The sequence below is a fragment of the Nematolebias whitei genome, chromosome 3 (genome assembly GCF_014905685.2).
Source record: "Nematolebias whitei isolate Nwh7 chromosome 3, NemWhi1, whole genome shotgun sequence".
NCBI lineage: Eukaryota > Metazoa > Chordata > Actinopteri > Cyprinodontiformes > Rivulidae > Nematolebias > Nematolebias whitei.
The window spans coordinates 50,706,661-50,713,149 of NC_056500.1; positions in this window are offsets into that span (position 1 = coordinate 50,706,661).

Sequence of the window (6,489 nt, forward strand, 5' to 3'; positions counted from 1 at the left end):
TAATCGGACTCTGAAAGAGCAGTTGGCTCGACTCATTCAGGACTATGGAGGTGAATGGGACCACTACCTCCCTGCTGTGGTACTTTCGTTCAACTCTACTCCTCACTCGAGCACAGGGTACTCGCCATATTTCCTTGCTCATGGACGAGAACCCCGACTACCTGCTAACGTCCATATTTCATCGCCAAAGGTTTCTGATGACCCACAAAACTATGGTTCAGAACTGGCTACACGGATGGCCGCTGCTTTTGAGACTGTGCTTCTCCATCGCGAAGAGCAAAAACAAAAACGAGAATACTATTACAACAAAGACACAAGGTTTAGGCCTTATGCTTGTGGTGATCTGGTATGGATAGATGACCCCACCACACAGAGACAAAAGCTTTCCCCAAACTGGACCGGACCATATAAGGTTGTAACTGTGAATGAAAAAGGGCTTCTTTACAAGCTGGTGGATGTGAAATATCCTCAGGCTGCGACCAAAGTCATTCACTATGATTGTTTAAAACCTTACAGTAGCTCCACAGACATATTACCTACAGACGTCACTCAGTCTGTAGTTCCACCTAACAGGGACACACTGCCGAGGTATACTGCTTTGTCTGGTTCATTGCCCTGGCTCTTTGGCCAAACAGCTGCAGCACAGGCATCAGAAACTGCTAGGTCGTTGCCATCTTCACCAAGGCTCCCAACTGGACTCGTTTCCCATCAGCCTGCACAACCGACCCCTAGCTTGCCACCCTCTGGGGGTGCAGTTATTACCAGGTGTGGGCGTACTGTTCGGAAGCCACAACGACTGGTGTTATGAGGAACAAACAATCTACAGTTGTTTTTCATATTGGAGGTTGTACAACTGGTTCATTTAACAACAAACATGTTAACAGTTGTTCTTTATGGGGTTTATGGTGAGTTTGTGTTCTTTGTTTTGAAACCCCAAGGTCATATGAGTTACTAATCTTTGGACAGAATGTGCTTTGCTGAAATGATTTATTTTTTATGTAACAACTTCATTTTGAAATGAGGACATTTCATTTAAAGAGGGGGAAGTATGTATGATGATTTATTTTTCCTTTTTGATTAATATGATTTGATGTAGAATCGGTTATTTAAATGTTCCAAATTGTGCTGTGCCTTTAAGAGGAGATGTTTTCTTCTTCGTTGTTTTTGGGGTAGTGTGACCGAGACGAGTCTGTTCTGAGGTGATGGCGGTTGAATAAAAAAAGTCTGGACAGCTACGCTATTCCCTCTCCGTGTTCTGCTTTCTCCACCCACGACCTCCTATGTTATGGTAACAGATTGATATCACATCATAGTGTTACAATAATATAATAATAACAATGGATATTTACATTCTAGCTAGCCTTTTCTTGAGAGGACGCTGGCGCTGCATGTTCGCTGCTTCTCCGCGCTAAAAAGTCATTATACTGTTGCTATATTCGTGGACATTTATCTGGACTTATTTTTGTTCAGTAATTTCTCAATCAGTACTTATAACAGACAGCTTATTAGCACTCCCTAACAGGAATTTGGGACTATTGCTGTCAAACATACAACTCCAGCACGGCGGCTCGGACTTTGCCTGAAGAACTAGCAACTATTGCGCTCACCTTGCTGCTTCTGTCAACCTCCTGTGTCATCTGGATTGTTCCAGTTTGTCATCTTTTGCTGGATTTTTTTCCTGTGCTATGCTGTGGATTACATCACACTGCCTTTTGGATATCCTTTTCGGAGCTGTGGGTCTGCTGTTAGCGGCTAGCTCTGTGCTAGCTTCCCCCGGCTTGGCTGGCTCATCGATGTTGACCTACTCCGCCTCCCAGCTGATTGGACTCAACAACTGCTCCATTCCACCTTCTGTTTCTACCATTAAACAACTGGGCCTTCTGCGTAGACCTCGTTATGTCCATAGAGGCTCTCGGAAGAGAACTGTTTACTCTCGGCAAGCTGGGTCTGACTCCATCCCTTCCATCTGGTCTACCGGTCCTGCCGCACATCGATTACGTCATCAGAACGCTGCCTCTGTAGTTCCTGATATTGCTGAAAGAACACAGCGCACGAAGTGGCAAGGAAAACGTGGAGTGGACTTCAGGCTGCTTAAACCCCTTCTAAAGGCTTGTACTCCAACCATTATTAAAATAGAACTTTTCAATGTTCAATCGCTATCCAATAAATCATGTCTTATTCATGATCATATTCTGGAGAAGTATTTGGACCTCTTGTGCCTTACTGAAACATGGCATCAACCAGATGTGTACAGCTCTCTGAATGAAGCCTGTCCCTCTGGATACAGTTACCTGCAGAGAGCCCGCTGCACTGGCTGTGGTGGTGGTCTGGCTGTAATTTACCGCAGTAATTTAAAATTATCACATTTAGCTTCTCGGGACTTCTTGTCTTTTGAATGTTTGGCCTTCAACCTCAAAGCCCCCCTCCTGATGAATGTTATATTGATTTATCGGCCTCCCAAACTACATGTTTAATTTAACTCAGAGATGCATGACCTCCTCACTTTTTTCTGCGCATCTCCTGTGAAAAATATTATTCTTGGAGATTTAAATATCCACATTGATAATTCCTCTTCCCCTCTGGCAGCAGAGTTTAAGTCCCTTTTGGATTCTCTCAATCTCACTCAGTATGTTGACGCCCCTACGCACAACAGGGGGCACACTCTGGATTTGGTGATTACAGACACTGTACCTATCAATAACTTATCTGTAAATGACCTGGGTGTCTCAGACCACAGTGTCATCTCCCTGGAAGTGCCTTCAACTTCATCTGCTCCTAATCCTAAACGACTTATCCAGTTCCGTGACTTTAAAAACATTTCCCCTGAGGTTCTGTCCTCTGATCTCCACTCCCTGACTGCTGTCAATCATTCATCTGCAAATGACTCTGTGGATTACTACAACCAATCTCTCCAGGAGCTTCTGGACCTCCATGCTCCCTTTAAAGCAAGGCTGGTGTCTTTCTCCCATTCAGCCCCTTGGTCCACTGCTGAGCTGCGCAAGATGAAAGCAGCTGGCCGTGCTATTGAGAGACGTGTAAAATCATCTGGTCTCTCTGTACATCAGCAGGCATCTAAAGAACATCAGAAAGCCTACGCCTTTTCTCTTAAAGAAGCACGGTCCAAATAATATTCTAACATCATCAACAACTGCCCTGGAAACTCTAAACAACTCTTCTCCACAATAAATCATCTCCTTAATCCCATTAAACAGTCTCATGAGGACTCTGTTCAAAAATGCAACCTGTTCCTTTCATTTTTTAAAAACAAAGTTAACTCCATTAGATCTCAGCTCCATAGCCTCCCTGATCTTCATCTGCCATCTACCCGTCTGCATTCTGGGTCCCTGAGCTGCTTTGATGAGGTTGTTCTGAGTGAAGTGGAGACCATCATCATGAAAATGAAGCCTTCATCCTGCGCCCTGGATCCCTTCCCCTCGTCTCTCATTAAATCCAATCACTCTGCAATAAGCCCATTAATCACACAAATAATAAATAAGTCACTGCAATCTGGTCAAGTTCCACTGCCTCTTAAAACTGCCATCATTAGGCCTCTTCTGAAAAAAATCTAATTTGGATCCAGACATTCTTTCTAATTACCGCCCAATTTCCCACCTCCCATTTCTGTCAAAAGTGCTGGAAAAAGCAGTTGCTGCTCAGCTGCAGATCCACCTACAACAACACTCTCTGTATGAGAAGTTTCAGTCTGGCTTCCGTGCAGCTCACAGTACTGAGACCGCACTGCTGAGAGTCACCAATGATGTCCTCATGGCTGCTGACACTGGTTCTCCCTCCCTCCTTGTTCTCCTTGACCTCACTGCAGCTTTCGACACTGTGGACCATAGTAGCCTCCTCCACCGTCTTCATGTGGAGGTCGGTCTCTGTGACACTGTCCTGGACTGGTTTAAATCTTTCCTCTCCAATAGGCTGGAATGTGTTAGTCTTGGCAATGCCAAGTCCCAGACTGTCTGTGTCTCCTGTGGTGTCCCTCAAGGGTCAGTTTTAGGGCCCCTGCTATTTTCCCTTTACATGTTGCCTTTAGGTCAAATTATTAATCAGTACAACATTTCTTTTCACTGTTATGCCGACGATACACAGCTTTACATCAGGACCGGAGCATCATCTTCACCACTGTCATCTCCATCTTCACTCGCTGCCCTCTCTACCTGCCTGGAGGAGATAAGGGCATGGATGAATCAGAACTTTCTTCAGTTAAACTGCTCCAAAACAGAGGCCATACTGATTGGCACCCCTCACCAGGTTCAAACTTCAACTATAACGACTATTTCATTTTCCGGACAAGACATCCCCCTCTCCACCACCTCTGTTACAAATCTTGGAATAAAAATGGACACTCATCTTACATTTGAAAATCACATTAAGCATCTGTTTAAAACCTGTTTCTTCCATCTTCGAAATATCTCCAAACTGCGCCCATCTCTCACTTTTGCTGATGCAGAGAAACTCGTCCATGCTTTTGTCTCCTCCAGGCTCGACTACTGCACCTCCCTGTTTACTGGAATACCCGGCAAAAACCTTCAGAAGCTTCAATATATTCAAAACAGTGCAGCCAGGATTTTATTGAGAGCTCGTAAATTTGAACATATTACACCCATTCTCCATAACCTCCATTGGCTTCCTGTCACCTACAGAATTCAATACAGAATTGCTCTCATCACCATCAGTGTTTATACAGAAATTCACCAGATTATCTGAAGGACCTTCTTGCTCCATATTCATCCACCCGGTCCCTACGATCACAGAACAGTAATCTCCTCCACCTGCCACGAACTAAATTAAGAACCATGGGAGATCGGGCATTCTGTGTGGCTGCCCCCACCTCTGGAACTCCCTCCCTGACTATCTGAGAGCTCCACAATCATTGACTGACTTTAAAAAAGGCTTAAAGACTTTTCTTTTTAAGCAAGCCTATTCTGCCTCCACATGATTGTATAATTGATTTTAGTTGTTTGTATCATTGATTTTAGTTGATTTTATCACAGATTTTAGTTGATTTTATCACAGATTTTAGTTGATTTTATCACAGATTTTAGTTGATTGTATCATTGATTTTAGTTGATTTTATCACAGATTTTAGTTGATTTTATCATTGATTTTAGTTGCACTCTGTAGCAATTTGAGATTTTTGTTAATGAAAAGTGCGTTACAAATTAAATTCATTATTATTATTATTATTATTATTATATGAATCAGAAAGTATTAAACAGATACAGATATTCTTTATTGTCATTCGCACCACATGTGGTGCATGTGGTGGATCAAAATTATGTACACAGGGTCCCAGTTACATCCAACAATAAAATGTAAAAGAAAAACAGTAATAAGATCTAAGATATGAACTAAGAAAAACATCAACTAAAAATATGCTAAGCACTAATAGCATAAAAACAATAAACACAATACGCCGAACAGCAGCATGGACATGAGTTTGTGTGAATAGATGAGCACGAATGAACACAGCAACATGAAACAGATCAGCAGCAACATGAAACAGATCAGCAGCAACATAAAACAGATCAGCAGCAACATGAAACTGATCAGCAGCAACATGATGTGATTTTTCACAGTGATTATGCTGGTTAGATATTCATAAGGCTGCACAAACTCAAGTTCATGTTGCTGTTTGACGTATTGTTTTGTTTGTTTAATGTTATTAGTGTTTAGTGTATTATTAGTAGATGTTTTTTAGTTGATATTTTTCTTAATTCATATCTTAGATCTTATTAGTGTTTTTCTTTTACATTTAGTTGTCTGTAACTGGGACCCTGTGTACATAATTTCATCCCAATTCAGTATTTATTCAACATTTTATTTTTTTTTACTTTAAAAATAAAATAAGTCAAGTCCTTATCGGCACAAAGTGATGTGGAACATGTTGCATCTGTTCTTACCGAGCACAGAAGCTGCAGCGTTGTGCTGCTCTGTGAGGTGCAGCTGGGCTGTGATGGAGCTCTGCCAGGTGCAGACTCCTCTGATGGAGCAGGAGCAGGAGCCGGGAGGCTTGGAGGGTTTAATGTGGAGTTTAGTGAGGAACCGTCACACACTGAAATATGTTCTGGATAAAATACAGTGAGAAACGGGACCGGAGGACAGTTAGCATTTATGCAAATTAGCTTAGCATCATAGCACCGATGTTGTCCTATTATGGCGTCAGCCTCTTTTGTTAGTTAAAAATATGTTCAGAATCGATGGGATGAGTAACTTAAAATATGTTAATATATGCTTAAAATATGCAGTGGCTGTGTCCAAACCAACCTCCAATCCTCCATCTAGCTCGCTTTGACTTTTTTCGTCGGCCACCAAGCACAACAACACCTGCACTTCTGCATTTGACCACGGCTTTGATATTATTGTTGTTGTATAGCTTCAAAATACTAAAAGATACGCTCCTTGAGTTATCACTAATGGCAAGCGGGAGAGAAAAAATGGCGGATCGAGTTGTTTGGAAAGAATCCACAGACTCCTCCCCCC